The 27,425-nt window shown below is 45.8% G+C and overlaps 1 protein-coding gene across 3 annotated transcripts in view; it reads right to left on the reverse strand.

The window, feature by feature from the left end:
* The window catches only part of ELFN1 (extracellular leucine rich repeat and fibronectin type III domain containing 1), a 784,985-nt gene that overhangs the window by 330,957 nt on the left and 426,603 nt on the right, over positions 1-27,425 (reverse strand). For all 3 annotated transcript variants that reach the window (XM_085629235.1, XM_085629236.1, XM_085629237.1), the window contains one exon: positions 26,232-26,403. The gene's annotated coding sequence lies outside the window, so the exon portion shown is untranslated. The remainder of the gene's footprint in view (positions 1-26,231; positions 26,404-27,425) is intronic.

Here is a 27,425-nt window from a genome sequence, read left to right on the forward strand (position 1 = left end):
ATATTGCCCCCACTTTTTATCCCTCCTTTTAACCATCCACTGTATCTTGTTCCCTCTACCCATAATTCTATACTAGTAAACATAGCCTAACCACTACTCCTGCTTAAGCCAAGGCACCGCTACCCCCAGCTATATGAAAGTACCACTACTGCTGCTTATAACCGAGTAACTCTACAACTACTTGATCCTCCTAGGAGCTCTACTTCTACCTATATCCCAGTATCCCTGCCCCAAATATGCACTGGTACCTCTAGCCCAGTTTAGTCCATGGTACCCACCGATATCCTAGTACCTCCCACAGTACCTGTACCTAGTACTTCTACTTTTACCAATGAATGTCATGGAACATGTACCCTAGATGTAGCTTAGTCCGTCTACTTTTGCCTACAACGTAATGGCTCCATGTTGCCTAAACCCCAGTCCCTCTACATCTGACCTTTCTCCGTATATGCATATAGTATATTCACCCTTGCCTGGAACCTACTACACCTCCATGCTTATAGTAATATATCTACCCCCTAGCTCCATGCTAGTTTCTCCACATTGTACGCCCTAGTTCCTGCACCCCTAGCTTAGGATATTTAGCCGACAGTACTACTATCCCACCCAACTATAGTATATAGACCAATAAACACATCCTCATATACCTACTTCTACTTCACCATAGGAGCCCTACCTCTGCCTGTAGTACACCACAGATACAATGGTCCCTTTCCCCCTAACTATACCTAGTACCACTACCACTAAAAAGTAGCTCTCCCTCTGCCTTTACGCCGATACTCCTACCTATACCACATTATCTCTACCTACTCCTATACCCAGAATTTTGTGTCCAGTTTATATTCCAGTATCTCCACCCTTCACGCCTCTATCGCTCCTGCCCCCTCTATCGGACTGGAAGGGAACTGACACAACTTTACTTACTGTTCGAATGCAGCTTGGATGAAACTGTGTGTTTTGTACCAAACTGAAAGTACAATGTTCTTACCTGGAAAAAGCTCTTGGGCTTACTTGCCAGGAGGAAAACAACGTGCTTCCTGAAACATCTAAAGACAAGTATTCATTGACCCTGCATCAAAATCAATGCCATCATCGGTGGTTTTATGTTCTGACATTATTCCTTACAAATGTCACAACTTTACACTTAATTTCAAGCTGAGTGCCGTTTATGATAACTCTAATATGAAATACCTTTCCATCTCTTTTCCTGTTTTCTAGTGACATTTTCTTATTCACGGTATTGTTTTTGTTCAGTGTCCTGAAAGGTTTAGAATATATTTTTTCCTCATTTTGGATTTTCACCAAAATGGAGGGATTTCAGACTGTTGTTCTGCTTATTGTGTTTGCTCGGAAATGATGAAGAGCTTTAAAGACACATTTTTGTTGTTGTTTGTGATTCCATACAATTCTGTGTTACCTCTAGTGTTAAGGGCAACACTAGTTCATAAGACAACAGTCTTCTCACGGCCAGCAAGCAGTTCTCCAAAATGTCAGACAGTGGAAGTGATGTCACGCTCTCTTGAACCGTTGTCCCGCCCTCAGCCCTCATTGGCCTCCTGTTTGCTGTTTACGAACTAGGGAAAGGTGTGGGGTGGAAAGAGCAACATTCAAACTTAGCACTACGACCTCTGCCTATTTTCTGTTCCTACAGCTGTTTTGATGGCCTCTGTGGGTAGCATGGGCAATGCAAGGGCTAGAAAAGAACAAGGCAGGGGTAGCTGCCATTGATGAGTTGAGCAAGGTAAGTGCCCGGGGGTAACAAATAAAAAGTGAGGGGAAGCAGCTGTTACCCCTGCGTAACCCAGATTTTTTTGTTTGCTGCTGACTTATATAGCGCAAACTCGACCCAAAGGTATCGGAGTGCTTTACATAAGTACCAGTTCAGTGGTTAATTTGTAAAAAAAATAAGGGCTGGGTCTGTCGTCAGGAGGTAGCTTTCACCAGCTCATTTCTCTTGTTGGCGGCGCCTAAAACAGAACGAACTACTAACAAAGAAAGTGAGGGGAGGATGTGGTGTAATGGCCGGAACTGCCGACTTCTGAGTTGGGCGAACCAGGTTCGAGTCTCGGCATCATCTCAACAGCCTGTGATTCTGGGCAAATCACTTAATCACCCCTTGCTTACCATAAATGAATGTGTCCTTAACTGGTGCTTATGCAAAGCACCAGAGTTGATGATTCAGTGCTGGTGCTGAGTACCGGTAACCACCGGCTGAAATTAAGCACTGCATCAGTTATGTTACAAGGACACATTCATTTCTTTGGTAGTCACGGGGATATTAAATGATTTGTCCAGAATCAAATGATATTGAGCCGACGCTGAAGCTCGAACCTGGTTCCCCAGCTCCAAAGTCGGCAGCTCTGGCCGTTAGGCCACATCATCTCCCTGATTGACGCCGATGGTAAGCACTGACAGTGGCCGCCTAGCCCCAGGCAACGCCCCCGTCTGGCTCAAGCATTAGCCCCAGGCTTCAGTCGTGCTTTCGACGTGTTCCTCCTCCCTGATCCGCGTCCGGAGTGTGCACGATCGCCTAGTGCTGCCTTTCTGTAGCCATTCAAGGCAGACAATTACCAGCAGCTTCCATCCCTGCCCTGACTCATTTTCCCACCTGTTTCGTGACCCACAAAATCTACATTCATCTCCCAGAAGAACTTTCTGTCTCGTTCTAACAAGCAGCGAGGGCCTATTAGCGTCTGGGAAAATGCACTTACAGTGCAAGTCTTTATGTTAAAATTACAGCTTTTGGTGCTATTTATATTTGCCATGCAGTTCAACTTAAAACTGCATTTTTTTTATATAAACACATAACTTTTGCCCATGTTTGGAAGAATTCTTTTTTTAGCCCACACTCTCTCCCTTACCTAAAAGCTTCTGCATCTCAATGTGATTCGCCCATTTATATAGGTATTGTCCTTTTTGTAATAATAATAATAATTTATTGTTTTATGGTGCTTCATATCACACTTCTGCGGTTTCTAAGCACTGAAAATAAAAAGTGTTACTATTACTCAATTCAATGTTACTCAGTTTACCAGCCTTGGAAGGATGGAGGACTTTGTTGGCCTTGCCGAAATGCTAACTCGAGACCCTCAGACCACTACAATTCATGGTGGCCAGCACCTAACTCACTGAGCCATCCTGGCCCTAACTATTGCATCTCATTGATGAGACACATTCGCAGAGGCACCTAATCTCCCAAGATGGCTGCCTTTAAAAAGTGTCTGCCTGGCCCATAACTTATTCCACTCAAATCGATGTCTTAGTTAAACTGATCCGTCCAATCCAATTATTAATTTGTGGTGGTATTTTCTTCCAGGAACTCTTCAGCCTCAGCTGGGTATAAGCTGCTGCCTCCTTGCTCTGCAAAGGAGCTTCCATAGATTGCTGAGAAGGACATGCCATCGGCTGACCCCCCCCCCATGCCAAAATCTGACATCTATCCGTGAAGGTAAAAGGAAAACTGCCCCATGCTCTAGATTCTCAGCATATATTATATTGCGGGCAGTCTATAAGTAATTGTAAATGTATTTATATAGCGCTTATGACCAGGCATTGAAGCACTTCTTTCGGTGAGTAGCACACTACTACAGAACCCAAGATAAGTAGGTTAGTAAAAAAAAAATTGATTTTGTTTTTCCATTAGTTATGTTAGGATTGCGCTCTTGATTTCTTGTGTGTTTACTAGATTTGGGGTACGGATAGAATGATAGGAGTGGATTAAAACAGGGGAAGTATTGAGTTGCTTTTGTAAGTAAAGGTCACGTGTGCTTGTAAGTTGGGGGGCCTGCCTAAGACAGAGGGATGTCAGCTTGCGAAGGATGGGAGTTTATAGTAGTCATAAGGTTTGGGATGAGTCAGAGGGAGTAGGGATGGGAAAGAGGGGAGGGTTTTTTATAACAGCAAAATGTTAGATAATGTATACATACATATGTACACACATGATGCTTGGTAAAGTATTATTTGCTTGATTAAACATCTCTATGTAAATATCTATATGTACATTGAAGAGCTATATCTACATGGTGTACTCTCTACATTTATCATATTGGAAATTTTTATACTTTCAAATAACTAACTTACATATACAAAAATATACACATGGCACTTATTGTAGTTATTAGTAGCAGTGGTAATTCTTTATATTTGTACCTGTAGGTACATAGAAGGAGCAATTGTGACATGGTCTGATGTACACATGTATCCTGTGGTGTAATAGACAAATTCCCCTTATATAAATGTTTCTGCTTATAACCAGAAACTTAGTTCAAAGTACAATGACGCACTTGTATACCAACAGATATTTTCCACACCGTGAGAAGTATAGTTTGTCATGTCTGAGTATACTGTTGTGATACATCCTTGAGTTGTGAGTATAGTTGTCATGTGGGGAAGAGACAGCTTTTGCCAAATTTTCTGGAGTGGAAATGGTTGTCTGGGGATCTTGTTTGTGGGTAGGCAATTCTATAGTTTGGCGGCTTGAACAGAGAAAGATGTTCCACCTATGCTTTTTTTCTTCTATGTAGGAATAATGAGGTGGGCATCATTCTTGAGCGTAAGTTCCTTTGTATGTATTTGTTGATTTTCTTGCTGATGAAGAGTGGTCCTTTGCCATGTATTGCTTTGTGCGTGATACAAAGCAGCTTGAAGGAAGATCGTCTGGCAACTGGTAACCAGTGTATCGCCCTTAAGGCAGGAGGGATGTGTGCTTGTGGCTTTGCATGTTGGAGGAGTCTAGCGGCAGCATTCTGAATTCTTTGTAGTCTTCTCATGGTTGACAATGTTGAGCCGGGGTACAGACTATAGGCGTAGTCCTATTTTGATAAAAAAAGAAAGATGGAAGCTTGAATCTTGTGTGGGAATCCTAGGTGAAGAAAGATGCTTTGCAGCGTTTTCATTGTGAGAAAGCTTGATTTGGCTAATTTATCTACTTGTGGATTGGTTGACAGTTTGGCGTCCATGGTAACTCCAAGGTTTTTTACCTCCTAATGTTTTTACTGGTGGTCCTAGATCGTCAGGCTAGGCGTAGAGAGGATCGTTGGTTTTCCAGTCCCCACAGGTGAGTGTCTCAGTTTTGGAGGCTCTCAATATGAGTTGGCTCCTTGCCAATCACTGGAGGCGATCAAAGAGTTTTGATGGTTTTGTGTCCTTTGGTCTTTCCAGTTTTAGAAGTATCTGCGGGTCATCTGCGTAGTTAAAGCAGGTGATGTCAAACCCTGTGATCAGATCTGGTGGTGATTTCATGGAGATGTTGAAAAGAATGGGTGAGATTTTTGAGCCTTGAGGGACTCCTGCTTTAATGTTGTATGGTTTAGAAGAGAGTGTGGTGTAAGGATAATATATGTTCTGTTGTGTAGATAGGATTTGATCCAAATGAGAGCTGTGCCCTCTATTCCGGCTTCCTCAAGACAAAGGCTGCTGAAAGATCCTAAAGAAATAGGGCAACAACCCCATTCTGGTCCACTGATATTGGCCATCCCAGATAGAGACTGGGGCTGACTCAGTGCCTCTTCCTGGACCAAAACCTGTTTGGGAGTCGGAAAGAATTGAATTGTCTTCAATGAATTGTGATATCTGGGCGAATGCTGCGCTTATGATTTTGCCCAGTAATGGTCCGTTAGCTATAGGTCTGTAGTTGTCGGGGTCTTGATTGTCCAGGTTAGTTTTTTTTGTAAAGGGGCGTGTGTATGCCTTTTTAGGTCGTCTGGGAAAACTCTTGTCCTTAAGAGGTTCTTGACGAGTGTTCCTACAGGAATGGCCGCTGAAGTTGATAGTAGGATGTTTTTGAAGATTTGGAGTGGACAAGGGTCAGAGAGGCAGCCGGCTGGTTTATATTGAATACTCCCTTTTTAGGTCTCGGCTGCGAAGGCTGCGCTTGCGCAGTCTCCCTCCGAGATTCAATGACTTGGAGAAGAGGGGCTTGAACCCGCCCCTCTTCTCCCCTGTTCTCCATTGGCTGGCCTCTTGAATGCTGGCCAGCCATTGGAGAAGAGGTCAGTCATTCCTATTAGGCCCCGTCCTTTTCGGATCGGGGGGCGTGTTTTTTGCGAGAAGTCTCAGGGAGGAGACAACAGCAAAACACGCCCCCGAATCCGAAAAGGACGCTGCCTTTCTCCGAGGCATTTCTGCTCTGCCTCGGAGAAAGGCGGTGGTGTCTTCCGGTGCCCTCTTTACTTGTTTTTCACTGTACGAGTGCTGTGTATGTCCTGGCCCTTTCTTGGATTTTAGATCTCGTTTGTTGGCTGCGGCGCCAGTTGTTTGACTTCTCTTTCTTCAGTTTGTTTTTACCCATGGCTGGTCGCTCACGCGTTAACGACTTTTTTTTTGGTCTCCATTCCCGTCTCGGTGGTTTTGTTTTTCACGCCTTCCTGCTTTTATTAATGGAACATATTAAAATGCCGTTTTATTTTTGACTTGTTCTTACTATTGATGTGACCAAGGAAATGTCAGCAACTAGAGACATTTCAAATCTTTAATGCGCTATATAAACGTTTTCGCCGTCCCTGGTGCATGAAACATCAAGCGACCTCCCGTCACAAGGGGGAGCTGTAGCTGATCCGACTACAAGTGCCTTCATGGTATATATATAGGGGGGGGGGCTGTTTCCACCCAGACCAGGCAGGAGACGGTCTCCTGGAGAAGAGGGCCCCATCCCCGTGTGCACTGTGCACATGTCCACTGCTCGACTGGCGAGTGCATAGCCTGGGCCAGACTCTGCCCCTCCAGGCATACAAGCAGCATTGGCAGCGTGTATGAACACAATGTCCTTGAATTGTCTCTCTCCTTCGTGCTAACGGGCTTTGGCTTCCCCATGGGGCGGCGGCGGGCACAAGCTTGTGAGCACCTTCCCCGCTGCTCCTGCCTGCCTGGGCCTCGGGGAGCGGTACTATGGTAGATACATTTGTAGGTAGGTAGGGTGTGTGTGTGTGTGTGTGTCAGTCAGTCCTGGCTGCCACCAGTCCGCAGTGCCCCGGACCTCTGCTCCGTTGCTGACAGTTGTAGGGCAGTCCCTGCGAGTGCAGGCGCGGTATAGCCCCTCGAGTTGCACTCTGTTCTCGACTCCTGCCCTCAGTGTTGTCTCCGCACTCTGCATCGGAAACTCTGGAGAAGAACCTTCACTGCAAACCACACCACGCTTGCGCGCACTAAAGTTTCAGATGTTGACGAATTTTTCTATTTGGCGAATATAGCTGGGTTATTTCTGTCTTGTTTCCGTGCAGCTGAGAAGCCAAAAAGCCACATTGAAACCCCGCTGGAAGAGAACATAAACCGCAGAGTCTTGGAGGAAGGGACCGTGGAAGCGAGAACTGTCGAAGATGCCATCTCCGTGCTCAGGTACCTGTTGTTTACTTGTAGTATCCACACCCTGGTGAACTGTGGGCGCCTGTGTTCCTCATACATGCTCATTAGGGAACAATACACCAGACTCCTCCACTCCTTTCCCTGGGTCTAGGAAGTAACTTGTCTGGGTGTGTTTGCTTTCTATGAAGTCCATGCCCCGCTGGTTCACTCCACTCCACCCTACAAAGTATTCACCTAAGAGATGTGACCCTCTGAGCAGCTCCTCCCTCCGTGCAAAGGTCAAACCTGCTGTACTAAGGCGCAGACCGAAGCATCTGAAACAAGGCTGCTCCAGAACACGCAGCCGCCCTTTCTTTCTGTGGCACCCATTGACCCGAAGCTTTTGTTGGCACTCGTGCCGCAGTGTCAGCAGGCCCTTTGCCCCCTGATTACAGATATAAACAAGCATTTACAATGCAATGGTCTCGGCATTGGTAAAGTTAGAGCTATTGGCATTGCTCATGACATTATTTTGGTTTATGTTTTTGTTTTTAAAACATTTAAAGAAACGGCATTGTTATTGACAATGTCAATAGCTTAATCTGTGTATGGGTGCAAATGCAATAGGTCTCGCATTTGAGAGTGATTAAGCTATTGACATTGTAAATAACAATGCCGTTTCTTTAAATGTTTTAAAAGCAAAAACTTAATCAAAAATAATGTCATGACCAATGCCAATAGCTCTAACTTTACCAATGCCGAGACCATTGCATTGTAAATGCTTGTTTAATGACTGATGAGGACCTCAGCATAGTTACGGTGCCACAAGGATTTTCAAAAGCCTTTTCTAACATATGCAATTGTAAACCACAAGAGGAGAAACAAGTCACGAGTGTGGATGGAAGTGATGGACCTTATGGAAGAGATTTTGGTTCCAAAGGAGCGAGCAGCCAATTTAAAGAAGCATATACCCTTAGTCATGGACACACTAATGCTGAGAAGTTTGGGAAGCAGTGAAGATCACAGTAACCAGATATACAGTGTCTTGGGTAACAGATTATGGGATAATGAGCACTTAAACCCCTGTTTAAGTGGAAATATATAAGTGGTATATCCCAACTGTCATCACCGATTAGAGAATGTGGAAGAACTTTGCACAAGGGGTAAAAGTAGGTAAAACAGGGCCGCACTGGCCCTGGCAAACTGCCTGGCCGGACCCCGGTGGGGGAAGCCGAGGTGTTTTTTTGGGCTGGTTTCAGCCGATTTTGTGACAGGGGGGCGACAAAAACAGCCCCAGGTGCCCAAAACCGGCCCCCAACCTGGCAGGCCACCGGGGAAACGCCCGGGGCCCGCTACGGCCAGTCCGGCCCTGAACATGGCCCTTTGAAATACTTCTAAACGAATCAAGGAAAAACGTTGCCTATGGACTTTCATTTCAAATCAACTTCCTATGGGTTGGACAAAATGTACAACTGTCAAGACATACGACTCCCAACCATGCACATACCACAAGTGTATTATGAAACCAGCACCGGATTGCTGCACCAATACTGGTAACAAGACCAGCACATATGTCCTGAATTGGAAGCTGGAAATTCATATCTGTGGAATAAACTGGTGTAAAAGCAAAGTATGAGAAATTGTGCATTATTATGGGAAATGCCGTCTGGCACATCATGTCAAAAATTAGCTCAAGGAAGCCTTTTGTGCTTTAAAAAAAAAAAAAGTGCAATATTCCATGTGACATGAACAAAAGCTACTCGTGTTCGGCTTGTTTGCATTGGCCATGCATGAAATTCATGCTTCCTCCCTCTCACTATCTCTCTCTATCTCTCTTCCTTTTCTTTTTCCTTTTTTTTGTCACTTTAGTCTCTCCTCTCCTACATATATCCACATTCATCCTTCGTACTTCAACTTATCATTACTATTTTTTTCTTTTCTGTCAATTTTTGTTCTTTATTTCTCACTCCCCTTAAGTCTTTCTAGCTGTACTCCTCATGAAATGTCCTGTGCTCCCCTCCTTTCCACACGCTCTGCTGTTCAATCACTTTCCCACTTGTTTTCTGAGTCTACACTCGTCCTTTTCCCCATGAACATTCAAGCTGTAGAAACACCGGTGTAAATAGCTCATCCGTTGCTGATTTTTACATGTTTGCATTTTGGCAAAGGTGGAAATTCTATCAAGAAATGCATGACCTGTTCTGTCAGTAAGGGATTCTGCTAGCATCCATGACATTCTGCATGGACACCGGTGCACAAGGCAGGCACGGCCGCATACTGCTGGTGAGCTGTTGCCCCTTTCCGTCCTCTTGCCCTTTGCCCCAGTCCACCCTCTGTTTCTTGTTCTCTTGTCACCTGAACCCATTCTGACGCTTCTTTGGCGTAATGTGGCGTAACGCCCAGAGCTGCTGACTTTGAAGCTGGGGAACCAGGTTTGAGCCTCAGAGTTGGCTCAACATCTTGTGATTCTGTTAAAACCCCGTGCCTACCAAAGACGAATGTGTCCTTGTGTGACTTAACTGGTGCTCATATAAAGCGCTCCAATACCTTTGGTTCGAGCTCGCGCTATATAAAACTGCAACAAAAAACAAGCATTTACAATGCTATAGGTCTCGAAATTGTGAGTTTTGAACCTCTGGCATTGTAAAAAAGAAAGATCGCTGTGTCCCTGAAGTGGGCGCCGTGCTCCAAATTAAAGTAAAACAAATAAATAAACAAACAGAGCGAGGTGTCTGCCGCGCTCCGAATCAAAGTAAAAAAATAAATAAATAAACAGAGCGCAGTGTCCCTGAAGCGGGCACCGCGCTCCGAGTTAAAGTTAAAAAAATGTATATATGTATATAGCGCGGTGTCCCTGAAGTGGGCGCAGCGCTCAGCATGCACATACAACAAAAAAAGCAGCCGCCACTGTCAATAAACTATATACTGCTCCCCCACTAGATAAAGCATGCTGTTTAACGAGCGAAGTAAAAGGTCCAAGCCTCAAAATGAATCGGAAGCCAGCGTTTACCAAGGACAATGACACAAGCCAATTACAAATATGGGAGGAGAGTGGGCGTAGCTTCCACAACATACTCTTCTACAGCATGCCTCGCAGAGCGAGCAGTGCATACGCGCTGACGCTAGGCTTGACCTAAAAATACATGCAAATGGACCCGGTTCCGGCAGGAGACTCTCGATTTTTGAAGCAGAAAGGTCTTCATCTTAGCTGTCTCCTGCCTGAAATTGCCTCTGCTTCATTTTTCTTTCTCAAAATCTCCCAATTTCCAGCTCTAAAATGTTGGCATGTATGCTTCCTGTTTCATGCAGAAGCTAATCTACACTCTCAGTAGCTGGGAGGGACAGTGGAAGTGGGACGTGTACAGTGCTGGAGCCATTTTCTGTGAGTACAGACTTGTCTTTCATGTTATTACAGCGGCTGCCACTGCATCATGCCCCGGTGACCTATATTTGTTGTGCGCCTTTACCACCTGTTTTGTTCATAATCTGGTTGCGAGATCGTCTGAGTTATGTCACCATCTCCCCCTGGTTTGTGTACTAATGGGATATCCCTGGTGATGGTAGTAGTGATGTCAGCGTATAAATAAACGGGATGACTTGGAGCAGCAGTGCGACCCCCACAACGGACTCCGTGGCAACATGACGCACTGTTCACATCGTGGTGAACCCTACAGAGAGTAGATTAGGCCTTGACCCAACAGTCACTTTATCCTCCTCTTTCCTTGCGCCCGTCTGGATCCTGCTAGTCCCGCCACATGCTGTTACCAGAGTGAATGGCACTGGTTCTGATCAGAGACTTTTTAATGCAAGGCTCTCCTAAGTCGGTCCAGGAGGGCCAGATCCATGCCAGATTTTTAGCATATCCCCATTTAGATAAATGTAGTTATCTTAAAAATCTGGCATGGATCCGGCCCTCTAGGACCACCTTTGGAGAACCCTGGTTTAAGGCATGGCCAAAGTGAGCAATTGCAGAGGGCCCCCACATCCCAATGGCCTCCTGGGAAAGTAAACTTTCTCTCTATCTAGCTCACCTCTTTCAGTTGACATAAACCAACCTCTCTCCTCTCTGCCTACCTCTAACTCTGTGTCCGCCTCTCTTTGCCCAGTAGCATCCTATTAACTTTTTGGACTCGGACAAGACATATTGCAACTGCATTTGCGTGAATTCTGTGAAAGTTTGGCATCATATGGGCTTCAATTAGCAGAAAATGATCTAAAAAAATAAGTTATTACAAACAGGGTGCCCCAAAATATGCCTTGCCCCAGGCCTAAAAAATCCTTAACACGACACTGCGCTGCTGGGAGTTAGGTTACACTTACGCACTCATGCTTCCATCTTCCATGAAGGAAGTGAAACATGCTCTACAGTTTGAGCTCGATCCGCACCTGCTCTGTGTTGGAAGAAGCTCGCACTGCTACTAGACAAGATCCAACTTTTCTGTAAGGGAGTGAAGCTAATATTCATATTCCTGCTAATTTGTTCTAACTGTCCTGTGAGTTAAAGGAACATTACAGTGCACTCGCCAGGTAAGTACATTTCTTAACAAGCCATGCTGTCCCGTGACCCGGAACTGCTTCTTTGGAAGGTTCCACACCGATTCTGCCCTTGGAGCCTGCTCTGCTCCACCTTTACCCTCCAGTAGTACTTCCGGACCATTCAGTGCTTAATTTGAGCCGGGGGTTTCCGGTGCTCGGCACAGGCACATAATTGTCAACACCGGCCCTTTTGACAGTTTGCCACATGGCGGCGCTGTCTCTCTAATTTAGAAATATGCACAACAGTTGTTTAGTATTCAATAAACATTAAAAATGACAAATCCCTGTCACCCAAGCTATTCTTATAATTTTGGGGCCTGGATTAATCTGCATTGTCACACTTGTAGGGTGGTTATTAGCTGTGCTGGTACGGTGATTGGCATCCCTGACGAGGGCAGTGGATGATGCAAGCTGCACTGGCCTCCTGACGAGGTCCCTGGCACTTATTGTTTTACAAATTAAGTGGATCCTGCACTGATCTCAGGGACCAAGTGCTGTGCTCCCCTGAACCCCATTCTGCTTCCGAGAAACTGTACTGAGTTCTCCTGGACACAGCAATGCACCTCCCAGACCATGTGCTGCTCTCTGCACTGCTCACTTTCTCCTTGACCCTGCGATGACCCTTACTCTCTGGCACACTGTGCTGACCCTACCCTTTTATACACTGCATTACGCAGCCCTTTGACTCTGCACAGCACCCCTTGAACCCTTGGCGTCTTCACTGTTCCACCCCTGTAGCATCTGTAGCTATCTGACCAAGCATCGCTTGCTACATTTTGGAGCCTGTGCTGGTCCCACCAGGATCCTGCACTGCTCACAGGAACCCCTGCCTTTCTGCTTCGCCTCCTTGAGCCCCACACTCCTATCACAACCCCCATCAAAAATAGTGACAATTGTTTTGACCCTTGTGTTTAAAATAGTTGGTCCCCAAGCTTCACCAACACGCAAGAAAGTTACATAATGGGAAAAGGTTCACTGTGTGGGGAGAGGATGTGGTCTAATGGCTAGAGCGGTCGACCTTGAAGATGGGGAACTGGGTTCGAGTCTCAGCAGGGATGCTCACCATCCTGCGATTCTGTGCAAATCACTTACTCTCCCGGTGCCTACCAAAATGAATGTGTTCGTCTGTAACGCAACTGGTGCTCATGTAAAGAGCTCTGATACCTTTGGGTCAAGTATGCGCTATATAAAACTCTATAAAAAAATAAGTATCTGCGGATGTTACCCATGTGCCCCCTCCGCTGTGCAAGTACTTAAAAAGCCAAACATGTTTTCAATAAAAAAAAGAGCCACAATTGTTGGTTTTGCCAATGCTTGTTTTCTTCATATGTTGATGCTCATAGTTCTGTAGTTATAGCTGGAAATGAAAGGCTATAAAACCATAATGCAAGGGAAAAAACAGGATTTGATGTGCAATTCATGCCACACTCGAGACACCTTCAGATTTCTGATGCCCGTCCGCCTACTCCGCTTCTCTACCCTCTGTTCTTTACATTTCACTCTCTTTCTCACTCTCTCCATTTCTCGTTCTCTTTATTTTTCACCCTTTGCATGTCCTTCAATAATAATATTTCAATTCTCTTCTACTCTATTTTGCTTCCTTTCGCACTTCTTTTTTCGTCTCCCGCCACCCTTCTCTTTCCTCCACCCACCTCGAGCAGGCACTTGCAGTGCACTGAAGAAAGGGCTGCTGCTAATATAGGACTTGTGAAATCACCTTCTATTGAATCCGCACAGCAGGGGGGAATGCAAATTGCAAATGTAAATGAGGAGCACGCGCTCCAGTTGAATGGACTCACAAGGGCCTCAGCACTGGGCCTGAGCAGCGGGCGCCTTCCCGTGCACACTGGCAACAGAAGAGGAAAAGGGGGTGCAAAACCTGCCCCCACTGTTCTGCCAGAGCCCTGACAGTGCCCTAGCTTGAGTGCTAAGCTTTCAAGGGCCTGATGTCATTTGGACCCACCCGTGGCCAAGCAAAAAAACCATTTGGGGGAGATTTGAGGCTACCAGCTGGTTTTTGGCTTCTGTTGTTGCACTGTAAGGCAGCTGTCTGCAGTGACTGTAATCGAACACCTGAACCAGTGTCCTCTGTTCAGTGACACTAGCTAAGGAAACACACGTTTACAAATGTATAGGTTCCACCTTACCCAACGCCATCTCCAGAGCCCTCTCATTGGAAGTGATGTGCTTTGGAGAGCAGGTTGGTTAAGCATTACTCTTAGAGTACATGTTCCATATGTGTACCTGCACTGCGTCCTCTCCTGCTTGAACTTTATTGTATTCAAAATGATCATATCATAGCTGCCCCCAATGTGCCAGGAAAGCTCAACACTGAGCCAGGGCTAGCATTCTGCAAGGGCAAGAACCAGCGTGAAATGAATGGCACCAGCATGACATGAATCGCCACAGCTGTGCAACGGATGCTCACAGAATGCCATGGATTACCACAACTGTGCAACGGATACTCACAGAATACCATGGATTACCACAGCTGTTCAACGGATGCTCACAGAATGCCGTGGATTACCACAACTGTGCAACGGATGCTCACAGAATGCCGTGGAGCTCACAGAATGCCGTGGATTACCACAGCTGTGCAACGGATGCTCACCGAATGCCATGGATTACCACAGCTGTGTAACGGATGCTCACAGAATGCCATGGATTACCACAGCTGTGCAACGGATGCTCACAGAATGCCGTGAATTACCACAGCTGTGCAACGGATGCTCACAGAATGCCATGGATTACCACAGCTGTGCAACGGTTGCTCACAGAATGCCATGGATTACCACAGCTGTGCAACGGATGCTCACAGAATGCCATGGATTACCACAGCTGTGCAACGGATGCTCACAGAATGCCGTGGATTACCACAGCTGTGCAAAGGATTCTCACAGAATGCCATGGATTACCACAGCTATGCAACGGATGCTCACAGAATGCCATGGATTACCACAGCTGTGCAATGGATGCTCACAGAATGCCATGGATTACCACAGCTGTGCAACGGATGCTCACAGAATGCCGTGGATTACCACAACTGTGCAACGGATGCTCACAGAATGCCGTGGAGCTCACAGAATGCCGTGGATTACCACAGCTGTGCAACGGATGCTCACAGAATGCCATGGATTACCACATCTGTGCAACGGATGCTCACAGAATGCCGTGGAATACCACAGCTGTGCAACGGATGCTCACAAAATGCCGTGAATTACCACAGCTGTGCAACGGATGCTCACAGAATGCCATGGATTACCACAGCTATGCAACGGATGCTCACAGAATGCCGTGGATTACCACAGCTGTGCAACGGATGCTCACAGAATGCCATGGATTACCACAGCTGTGCAATGCATGCTCACAGAATGCCATGGATTACCACAGCTGTGCAACGGATGCTCACAGAATGCCATGGATTACCACAGCTGTGCAATGGATGCTCACAGAATGCCATGGATTACCACAGCTGTGTAACTGGTGCTCACAGAATGCCATGGATTACCACAGCTGTGCAACGGATGCTCACAGAATGCCATGGATTACCACAGCTGTGCAATGGATGCTCACAGAATGCCAAGGATTACCACAGCTGTGTAACGGATGCTCACAGAATGCCATGGATTACCACAGCTGTGCAACGGATGCTCACAGAATGCCATGTATTACCACAGCTGTGCAACGGATGCTCACAGAATGCCATGGATTACTACAGCTGTGCAACGGATGCTCACAGAATGCCATGGATTACCACAGCTGTGCAACGGATGCTCACAGAATGCCATGGATTACCACAGCTGTGCAATGGATGCCCACAGAATGCCATGGATTACCACAGCTGTGCAACGGATGCTCACAGAATGCCGTGGATTACCACAGCTGTGCAACGGATGCTCACAGAATGCCGTGAATTACCACAGCTGTGCAACGGATGCTCACAGAATGCCATGGATTACCACAGCTATGCAACGGATGCTCACAGAATGCCGTGGATTACCACAGCTGTGCAACGGATGCTCACAGAATGCCATGGATTACCACAGCTGTGCAATGCATGCTCACAGAATGCCATGGATTACCACAGCTGTGCAACGGATGCTCACAGAATGCCATGGATTACCACAGCTGTGCAATGGATGCTCACAGAATGCCATGGATTACCACAGCTGTGTAACTGGTGCTCACAGAATGCCATGGATTACCACAGCTGTGCAACGGATGCTCACAGAATGCCATGGATTACCACAGCTGTGCAATGGATGCTCACAGAATGCCAAGGATTACCACAGCTGTGTAACGGATGCTCACAGAATGCCGTGGATGACCACAGCTGTGCAACGGATGCTCACAGAATGCCATGTATTACCACAGCTGTGCAACGGATGCTCACAGAATGCCATGGATTACTACAGCTGTGCAACGGATGCTCACAGAATGCCATGGATTACCACAGCTGTGCAACGGATGCTCACAGAATGCCATGGATTACCACAGCTGTGCAATGGATGCCCACAGAATGCCATGGATTACCACAGCTGTGCAACGGATGCTCACAGAATGCCATGGATTACCACAGCTGTGCAATGGATGCTCACAGAATGCCATGGATTACCACAGCTGTGCAATGGATGCTCACAGAATGCTATGGATTACCACAGCTGTGCAACGGATGCTCACAGAATGCCATGGATTACCACAGCTGTGCAACGGATGCTCACAGAATGACATGGATTACCACAGCTGTGCAACGGATGCTCACAGAATGCCATGGATTACCACCATGCCACCAGACCCATCACAGTGCAATAGATGTCTGTAAATGCCAGGAACTGCCAGCAGACTTTCAGGACTACTATGGGTGAACCCCGCTGTGCCAGTGGTATATAAAAGTACATCATCACGGACCACCATTCACCCGGGACCAATATTATAGCACATACCCTGGATGTCCACAAAATACGAGCAATTGGGTCGGGACCATATGTTTTCCGAGGGTGGGCTTCATGCCCTCTGTGCTGCACGTTTCCAATAACTAACACATTTATGCCAGGGCCAGCATTTTACAGGGGGTCAGAGTCATGCAAGGGACTCTCATAGGTGTCAAGAAATACAACAATTAGAGCGGGCCAACATCCTATCCATGGATGCTCACTAGTTGCCATGGATTACCACCACTGTGCCAGGGTCAGCAAATTACCATGGTGGGCGGCACAACATATATACTCACTATTTATACACACACACACTAACACCCACACACACACACCAACACACACACTCACACTCACACACCACATATATGCTCACTATTTATGCATGCATAGACACATACACACCATATATACTCACTATTTATGCATGCATAGACCCACACCATATATACTCACTATTTATATACACATACAAACACCCCCCCACACACATACACACCACATATATACTCACCATTTATGCATGCATAGACACACACACACACCATATATACTCGCAATTTATATACACACCTCATATACTCACTATTTATGCATGCATAGACACACTCAGACACACCATATATGCTCACTATTTATGCATTCATAGACACACTCATACACACCATATATGCTCACCATTTATGCATGCATAAATACACACACACCATATATTCTCACTATTTATGCATGCATAGACACACTCAAACACAAACACCATATATACTCACTATATAAGCATGCATAGACATACATACATCATATATACTCACTATTTATGCATGCATAGACACACTCAAACACATAAACACCATATATACTCACTGTATATGCATGCATAGACACACACACATATACTCACAATTTATACACACACACCACATATACTCACTATTTATGCATGCAGACACACACAAACACACACACCACATATATCCTCACTATTTATGCATGCACACACACACACACACACACACACACATATACTCACTATTTATACACACAAACCACATATATACTCACTATTTATGCATGCATAGACACATACACACCAAATATACTTTCTATTTATGCATGCATAGACACACACCATATATACTCACTATTTATATACACACCACATATACTCACTATTTATGCATGCATAAATACACTCACACACACCATATATGCTCACTATTTATGCATGCATGGACACACCCACACCATATATACTCACTATTTATGCATGCATAGACACCCTCAAACACACACACCACATATATTCACTATAGATGCATGCATAGACACACACACATATACTCACTATTTATAAACACACACCACATATATGCTCACTATTTATGCATGAAGACACACACACACCACATATATTCTCACTATTTATGCATGCATACACACACACACACGCACATTCTCACAGACATGCAGGGGCATACACACAGCCTCAGACACATACTTGTACATTCAATAGCACACCATCTTTCCATACATACCTTGGGCTCTTTTCTCCCTCAAACAGCCGGTTTGCTGCACCTCGATCCGAGGTCTATGGAGTATAGCGGGGCAGATAGGTGGTGGCCTAGAGAGATAGACGTGTTTCTATTGGCCTTGGGAGGGACAATTGTGAGTCCATCGGGAAGAGACAGAACGTGAGAGCGCTTGAGCAAGAGGGGGCAAGCAGAAGTATATCAGGAGGTGTAAGGGGGCAAGCAGGAACCCCTGGTGCTGCTGAGCCCTTCTCTGCTTCATTTAATTTTAGCTGGATCTCCCCTTATCAGACAGGTTGTAGTATAGGGTCCCCATGCACATGATGCTCCTGTCATTGTCTGTGAGCAGAACCAATGTGGGCGATTGGTTGGCGTCATTGGAGGCGGGAAGAATGCGAGGTGAACCAATGAGTTTGCAGGTTTAGTGAGCGAGGTTGAGTGCCTGTGCTCTCTCTTACCTATGTGTGGTGTAGGGGTGGGTCAATAAAAGGCTGTCACGTACGCTACCGGGCTTGAGATGCTAGCCCGCAAGGCTGTGGCTACCCAGAAGATTTCTCCTTTTTGGTACTAGCTTATAGTATGAAATAGATACTGTGGGCTTACATTGTTTACCATTGGTTGGCTTCAATGTCAATCTCATTTTCTTGTTTTTTAGACATTGAATTGCCTTTCTCTTCTTGTGTCCGCCCCTTGCAGCATAACCTCTTTAACAGTCTTTTGATTGGCTGACTTGCATCTTTCTGCTGCTCACATTTTGAGAAATACTTTTATCTTTTTTGGATAAGTACGCCATACACGTGCATGCTTTATTCACCTCTCTCCCTCATGTACATCTCCCCCACATGCATGCTCTGTGTTGCTCCCTTCCTCTTGTACTTCTGCCCTCGTCCCACCTCATGTTGCTCTCTCCCTCATGTGCCTTTCCCTTGCCCTTCCTCTGGTATGCTGTTTCCCCCTCCTCCCTCCACCAGTTCCTCTATTGTCCTCCCTGCAACCATGGTATATTTGTTTTTTGAAAAATATATCTTTATTTTGTAAGTGCCTGACAGCAAAGCGCTGCCCTCCCCCACTCCTTATAAAAGAGCTTTTGAGCAATCTCAATTTCAATTTTCTATTTACCGGTCCATCTTAGATCACTAAATAAAACAAATGACACCCCTGACACGACTACATAATGACGAAGCCACCAGTGGCCTCATATAACCTTTTTTTCTTTTGCCTGTGTTGCATGGCACGAGCAAGAATATTGTGATGCTGTAGAGCTTGGCCACAGGGCATTGCAAATTCAATAAGTCCCAAAGGCGAGAACTACTGGATTTGCTAATGCTTGTTTTCTTTTCCTCTCCCGCAGTGTCTGCACAGTGGAATCTTATTTGATCCCTTGCAATGTAAGTGGAAGGTTTTTATTCTTCTTTTGCACGACAACGGGTACTTTATGTTCGCTTGCAGTTTACCAAAAAAGCCCTTTCAGGCACCACCAACATAATGTTTCGCCCCAATGCACCTTTATGCGGCGCCGTTGAAGTGCAACCTAAAAAACAATTATAGGCATGCTAGATAATCAAGAAGATGAAGCCTTTCTAAATCCAATGCTGCTTTAATGCCATGAGCGTTCCCATTCATCGACACAGTTGAATCACTGAAATGGTTGTTATAGTAAGTAGTAGACGCTGAATTTGTAACTTCTTCTGGGAGGAGAAACAAGGGGCACGTATGCAGTTTCAACCAGCGCAGAGACACATGCTGGTGGATCAAGGTGCCCGCGTCTAGTGGCGTAACAAGGGGCCTGGAACCCTTGCAGCACAGGGGTGCTTAACCCACCAGGGGGCTCCCAACCCTTCAAAGGGGCCCCATTCAGCTCAACGCCAATGGATATCAGTGAGATATGGGAGACCAGAAGGCCCTTCATCACATTCTGCAGAGGGGCCCCATCATTTTGCAACGGTAGCTGGATTTCCCGGATTCACAGGTTGAATATGCTGAATGGAGGAGCTGCGTATGTTATTTCACTTGGAAATGTTGACCAAAGACTAGCAGGCGTTTCCCAAAGGAACATAATTCATAGGGGCGAAGACAAGCATGCGTCCATTTAACTTGCTAGTCTATTGACTTCTGTGGTCTCTTGTGTTCTGGGACTGGTGTATGGATCTTCAGTTCAGCATTCCAAGCAATCTATTCCAGTCAATACAAGGACAGCAACTAAAGCAAGTAGCTCCTACTGCTTACTGCTGGCATTCACTTTTGTACAACTGGCACGATCCTTGTTACCATGGCCATGGGGCCACGGGTGGGCACAGAAAGTAAAGAGGGTTTTGTAGTTCCCACTAAATCTCTAGGAGGTGATGATGGGACAAAATGCCAGCTATAGAATTCAAGGGGGAGGAGGAGGTGTGATGGGGGGGGGTGTGATATCCAAGGATGGACAGGCCTTTAATTCCACTGGGCTTTTCCCCGGTGGCTGGAGCCATTGGAGGCCGGTTTTAAAGATAATCAAGCCCATGGCAGCAGCTGGTGCCTCAATCACCTTTCCCAGCTCCACAAAATTAATTGCAGCAGGCACATGGGGATTCGAGCGAAAAGGAGAGAATGAGGGGGAGAGAGGGAGAGGGCGAGCAATCCAGGAGTGGGGGAGGGATTGAAAGGAGCATAGTAAAGGAGAGAGCAGGAATGGATGGGTGGCAAGAGAGAGACAGAGCAAGGAAGGGAAAGGAGCAGGGCTGGTTTGAGCATTGAAGCCAAGGCAGCTTTTGGTCCTGCCTTGGTAATATTACTTCATCTCCCACTGGCATGTTGTTGAATTGATATCCATGAGACATTTATCCCCCCAAAATCCTAGCCTTTAAATAAAGCAGTTGCTTTACCAAGGAACACTGGCTCTAACCCATGCTTTTCCTTTTAATTTCTGACCATGGCACTAGTGTGACGCAGTGCGTTGGCAGCCTCCGCGTGCCTTCTCCTATTGATTGATATTCCTGCTTATAAACTTTCTACCTTGCATCTGCTGTCTTGGCATGATTCATCACAATGCAGCAGGAAACTGTGCATCCTCCTCCTGGAAGCCTTTTTATGGGTACCGTATCTGGGTGCATAGATACAGCCAGACTCATCCTTGGCCTTCCCCGACGAACCCACATCACACACCATCTCAGGAAACTCCGCCGGCTCCCAGTACAGAAGAGATGCCAATTGAAGCTGCTGACCCACGCACACAAGGCTCTACACAACCAAGGGCCTGACTACATCCATTAACCACCGACTGAACTTCCACCATCTGTCGAGAAGACTACGGTCCGCCTCCCTTTCCCTTGTCCATACTCACCGCATCTACTGAAGCAGAAGCGGAGAATGCTCCTGCTCCTTCCCCACATTGCAGCAAGGACCTGTAACAGCCTCCACACACACCTCCGGACCATCACCTCACTTCCGGAATTCCGAAATGGCCCTCAAGACCTGGCTGTTCCAATAAGCCTTCAGGACCTGCAGGCACCTGGATATCCCAGCAGGTGATTAGCCACGCTTTAAAAATCCTGATGGATTAATTGATTGAGATAGTCAATAACACCCCTACTGAGCATGGGGAGAAGGCTCAGCCCATGGAGTGCCCTCAAGCCTGTGCAGATGACAGCAAAATTAGAAAACGCCAGCAGCTCCCACTTATACCACATGCAGGCCCTAACTCATACACTGTAGCAGCGTGGAACCCAAGACCCTATGCTACAATACAAACCCATTACAGGGTAGTGTTAGGGACATAACGCAGGCCTCTGTAGCCCCTGCAGGTAATGGGGTCCACCCCTTCATGACCCCCCTATCCCTTCAAGGGGTTCCATCATTACGCTCAAGGCCAATATCCCAATAGCTGTGAGATCCAGGAGACTCAGGGACCCTTCTTCATGGCCGGACTGGGAACCCAAAACAACCATACCAATTTTGCGGACCAGCCCGGGGTTGACGGTGTGGGGGCAGAGTTGGTGCAACTGTGAAGCACTGCTGCTTTTGTTACTGGGGGCTGATATTGCAGCAATGCTGCAAAACCCGCCCCCAGTAACAAAACTCGCCCCCACCTCTGCAAAACCGGACCTCACCCTTCCAGCCTCCCGGGGGAACGCCCGATGCACGCTTCGACCAGTCCGGTCCTGCCCTTCTTTACAATCTGCAGGGTTGGGGCATCATTTTGTATAGGTCCAGGAGTGTCACACACATACATAAAATGCAACCTGTTATCTATATAAATTTGTGAACAATAGGCTATGGTACAAAAGGTATAAAGCTTACTACATGGGTGTTCAACGCATTCTAGGATGGCCTAATTTATGCCACGTTTTCAAGAAAACCACAGCCTACCTAAATGAGCGTCATTCATATTCATCGAATGTAATTTTATCGGATGTGTACAAACTGAAAATCTGGGATGCGCCTAGGCAAGGACACCCATGGGATAGCACAACCCTAGTGCAACATAGGTTTACCAAGCTTTCATGAGCGTTAGGTCCCTTAAAGCTTTGCAAAAAATTATGGAAATCTCTCTAGATTGTGTGAAGGAAGAACATAGCGCTAGTTCGTGCCAAGAAGACTTATGTATGTGCATGGAGCAGTGGAGAAGGCAAGGGGGAAAGTGTGCAGATAAAGAGGCTAGATCCAGGTAATTAGTTTCCAATGCATCAAATTCAGATTATGCAGTAAGGGTTCTAATGCAGCTTAGTGTTTCTTTACTCGCGGAAAACATGGCGGGCCCCATGTTGGACTCGTTTAACACATGTACAATACAGAATACTCATGAACGGATCTGTGACTGGCGGTGAGTGTCTGAAAAGTTTCAGTGCTCCGTCCATCTTCTCCAATGGACAAAGCCAGATATTCCATGAGCCAATATGTGAAGTTGGGGTCATTCCTTAACTGAGAACATCCAATTATTCTTCATACTTAGGAGATATTGCAACCACAAACCCTCCAAAAGCAGGAACACACCATTCTGCCAGTCATCTGTTTGGATGGGTTGAGTGCTACAATGCCACACTGGTGCCTGTTGTGCACAACCCAGCTTATCACAGCACATTTCACATCATACCTGCTATGAATATGTACATTTGTTAGAGATGAGAGGAGTGGTCATTTCCTCCTTGTCAATGCATTTGATGTTTGTGATCTCTCCTGAAACAGATCTTTGCTGGTCATTCATGCTGGTAGGGTTTACGGTTTGCACAACTCCTGTGTCAGCAGTGTTATCTTGATGAGGCTCTCAAAGAATGAGATTAAATGGGCGAGTTACTGCCCTAAACACTGATCTCATTCTTATTTGCTGTGGGGGACCATGGACGTCAATTCATTAAAATGTTAGTGGTAGCAGAAATTACATCACACACTTTTTGAACTTTGGTAACTTACAAGAGCTGCCCCATTTCCCCACCCTTAGTGACTCAACAGCCTCATAATTCCTGCTGAAGGGCTGTGGAAAGATCATGGAGCCGAAACTACAGAAAATAAAAACAGAGCTGTGTACTTTATATTCCTGTAAACAATGTGGATGTCCCCAGACCTGAGTAGGTTGGTGTGTGAGGGGTCTTTTTAAACAATCCAAGGATCCCTTGGCACTGCAGACAAACTACAGTGAGTCCGAACCCTCCTCCCTACTCAGGTCTGGGACGTCCACATTGTTTACTTGATTCTTATAGGGACAGTTCCCCCCTCTTTTCCTCGCTCTTCCCCCATTATTTATTGACACTACTTTATATTCCTACCACAGCTTTCTTGAGAAAGGTACATCCAGGAGCAAGTCAGTTTACGTACAAGGGACTTGGCAATGGGCCACCATATCAACTCTAGACTGAAACTCACACTCATGCCCTCTGGTGTTACACACAGTAACAAGTAATGGAGTCAATATTAACCAGGACAATGTTTAAACAACTGAAAGCACTATGAGGCCATAACAATGACAGATGTGCACCATACGGGAACCATTAACATAGCATACAATGTAACAAAATGTAACATGAAAAGTTCAGAGGTAATTTCAGAGAAGAAATGTCTTGAGAACTGTCAACTGTCCCTGAATGCCTGAGGCTAGTATACAAAAGTTTATTGATTTCCATGCTTTGAGCTGCATCTTTAACTGCATGCTAGCTTTGCAAGTCAGCAAGATGTCTCTGACTCAAAAGGACCCAGGCAGGTATGAGCTAGGCCTGCATTCAAGGATCACTGATTCAGGAGTCCGCATCTTCTTCTTCTTTCTTTATTGTATGATTACTTAAAATCTTTCACAAAAGCAATAGCATAAAAAGTGAGTATAAAAATGTAAAAGACAGCATAAGTTATACCATAAAATAATACCATGCAGAAATTTAGAGATGTCGTAGCATTTGTCGCCAAGCAAAATTAACTGCCACCCGAGTTGTGCAGTCAAAAGTGGTTTGTAAGGCGAGTACGGGGTGAGACGATACTGTGCAAGGCCAAGACTGTGAAGTGCACGGGCATGCAATATTGTGGCGTGCAGGCATGCATGGGGTTAAGTTATACAGGGCAAGTGTCAGGTTAATGTGACAAATAATAAACGATACTCCGCCCGGGTCAATAAAAATCTAATATTAAAAATGCCAATTGTGTGCTCAGTGAAATATCGGTCTGTTTGGCGCATGGTAGTGCAAAGGGCCCCGCCAAGAGATTGTGTAGGGTGCTACATGGAAAAACAGAACCGTGTGCGGTCTCTTAAAGTGGTGTTTCCTTCGTCCGTACCAGTTTGCGCCAGGTGTTAAAATCATCAATTTGCATGCTCTACAAGGTGTTGGTCTATTGGGCGCATGGCAGTGAAAAAGGGCCTCGCCAAGAGATTCAGTGAGGAGCTTGATAGAAAGTCAGAACCGTATACGGGCCCTCCGTCCTTCATGCATACCAGTGTGCACCTTGGGAATCAGAAAGGCCTAGTGCGTGAGTAAGATCATCGTAGCCAGTTTGTGTAAGGAGCTCCTCCAATTGGTGTCATTATAGCTCTTGATGGGCAGCAGCTTGTAAGTTGCTGGCCTATGTCTTGGGTAGTTCTCAAGATCTCCGTTGATTCAGGATTCTGCAGTATCACTGAGCATGCCCTTGCCAATGCAAGCGCACAAAACTACAACGACAGGGAGGAGAGCCGGGCACTCTCTCTGGCTGGATTGACATGACACTGAGTCTGTGGTACAACTGGGTGGGGGGTAAATAAGTGTTAGGAACTAGATTCCAAACAGTGTGCTACCAGGGTCAACTATTGAGGACTTCCTACTTGAATATTACAGATTAAAAAGATAGTGGCTATTTCACACCCCTTTTTCTTATCTCCTGATTATACAATAAATGAGTGCCTGAAGTCGGAGTAGCATCAATATTGCACCAACATGGCTACACATGCTTCTTGACTAGGCTTCTGTCTGATTGTGAATTGAGTATAGTCTACAGTAGGGTTCTCCAAAGTCAGTCCTGGAGGGCCGGACCCACGCCAGATTTTTAAGATAACTACATTTATCTAATTGGGGATATGCTAAAAATCTGGCATGGATCGGGCCCTCCAAGGCCGACTTTGGAGAACCCTGGTCTACAGCATCCACATGGTCATAAAGAGGCAGTCTGAATCTACGGGTGGAAGCCTTCTTTGTACATGGCTCATATCACTCTACTAAATCACATTCTAATTTCATGGTCAACTTTGCGCTCAGGGATGTTCATTTAAGGCATCTCAATCTTTGAGGTGAACAAGTTCTAATCTTAACAAATTTACCCATGGGTAAACAACATTTCAGATATCATTACCAACAATTTGTAGCATCATCATCATCATAGTCCCTGATTCAGGCCTTAACTTTTCTCAGGTCTCTTATGATTTCATTACTTTTCATCTGCCTTATGTGGAGGTTCATCAATTTGAGCGAACTTATGACGCACTTTTGCTGTATCATGCAAGACGGGTACTACGCGATCTTCCTACCTGTGTGTCGATCACAGGACATTACGTCTTGACATTAGATGTCTGCCATTTAAAGAGCTGGTCCTCTCGGAGCTGTGGAATGCCGCTGGATCACCCGCTGCTGTTTCCCTTGGACTCATTGTACACGACTGAAGGAGGCAACTGGGATCAGGCATGGAGACCAGCATCTGAGCTGGATAAAGGGAAGAGAAATAAGAACATGTCAATATTAGCAAGTAAAGGTGAGGAAACAACAGCAAATATGTTTCTTGTGACGTACTCATATGAAAAGGTATAAGCGGGGTTTATTTACTTTTTACTTATGTTAATATGGTCGCTGCATACGCCACACTATGGGCATGGTTTGGAGTTGAGTGGCAATGGAAAACTGATCACTTTCAGAAGGGAATGCAAATTCAGGAGGAGAGCTCACTGAAGGAACTACGGGGCATATTTACAAGCTGGCGATAAAAAATTATCGCCGCTTTTGCAGCCGTTTTCGGCCGAAAAGCGGCGATAATTTAATCGCCTAATTAGCAAGGCCACGCTAACGCATGAAACCTTGCTTTAGCATGGGGATTCCTAACGCCCAGCTTTGCATCTCTAATGAGATGCAAAGTGGGCGTTCCTGACCTGACATGACAGGAGAAATGTCGCTAAGCGACATTTCTCCTATCATCAAGCCCCACGCTATGAAGCATAGTGGCAGGAAAAGTAGCGATAACCCCTGTTATCGCTACTTTCCTTACGCCTGCTTCAGGACTGACTTAGCCATGATATCCTATGGAAGGTGGATATCATGGCTAAGTTTGTGAGTCCCTATCAGCAAGCTAATGCCACACTACGTGAGATTATCTCTGGGTTTCCAGCGATAATCTCACGCTAGGCAGTTAGCGTGAGGATTTTTATCGCTGAGGAGATAAGCGTTGCTAATAGCATGCTATCTCAGCGATAAAAATCCATGTTACTCGGCTATAATTATCCTCACGCTAAGAGCGCTGAGCGATAATTATCGCCGGGTGTTGCTGATATGCCCCTACTTTCGCTGCAGTGATAGAATGGTGGAGGAAATTTAGCTACTTATTTTATAATTTCCTGCAGAAACCTGAGGGTGTTACTCTAAAACAAGCCCTGTGAAAGAAAGTGTGTCCCTGAAGAGTCCTTTTGGTAAGACCCTGCAGGAAGGGATTAAAATCGAAAAAAGATGCAAGTGAC

Source organism: Triturus cristatus, chromosome 10 (genome assembly GCF_964204655.1).
Source record: "Triturus cristatus chromosome 10, aTriCri1.1, whole genome shotgun sequence".
Lineage (NCBI taxonomy): Eukaryota > Metazoa > Chordata > Amphibia > Caudata > Salamandridae > Triturus > Triturus cristatus.